This window comes from Hevea brasiliensis, unplaced genomic scaffold (genome assembly GCF_030052815.1).
Source record: "Hevea brasiliensis isolate MT/VB/25A 57/8 unplaced genomic scaffold, ASM3005281v1 Scaf177, whole genome shotgun sequence".
Lineage (NCBI taxonomy): Eukaryota > Viridiplantae > Streptophyta > Magnoliopsida > Malpighiales > Euphorbiaceae > Hevea > Hevea brasiliensis.
The window spans coordinates 45,463-46,037 of record NW_026614670.1 but is presented as its reverse complement, the minus strand read 5'-3'; positions in this window follow the sequence as shown (position 1 = coordinate 46,037).

Here is a 575-nt window from a genome sequence, read left to right as displayed (position 1 = left end):
AAATGATAAGTAAGCCGAACCAGTGACACTTATGACAAGCACATGGAGTTTACTCTTGTCAATGTTTTTTCATAAATCATATCAGTGCATATAATCTTTAGACTGAGATAGCACAGTTATCTTGTATATAGGTAGTTTGAGTTTGATCTCGCTTTCATACTTGTACCGTGTATGGGTATACGGGCATGTGTTGGCTCCTACTAGTTATATATGGAGGTAGGTGTTGATCAAGATGGAATCTGTTCCTCTAAGTAAATAGAGATAAAATCCTATGTTCATTTAATTGTTCTTAATGTTTCAAGTTCCTGGCCATGACAGATATATTTATTCAGAAAAGAGTTTCTGATGAGAAAATCTTTTAATCAAGCTGGAATTAAAAGAGAACATAATATTCATAGCAAATGGAGTTTGACATAAACCATGACTCAAATTGAGTTGGGATTTTGTATGAGAGATTCTAGTGCATGGTAACATATGATTATAAGTTCATTTAAGGTAAACCTTATTACTAATTGGGTGGCCATGGCATGCTATGCTAGGTGTTAACCATGGTCTATGAGGTTCATAAAATGATT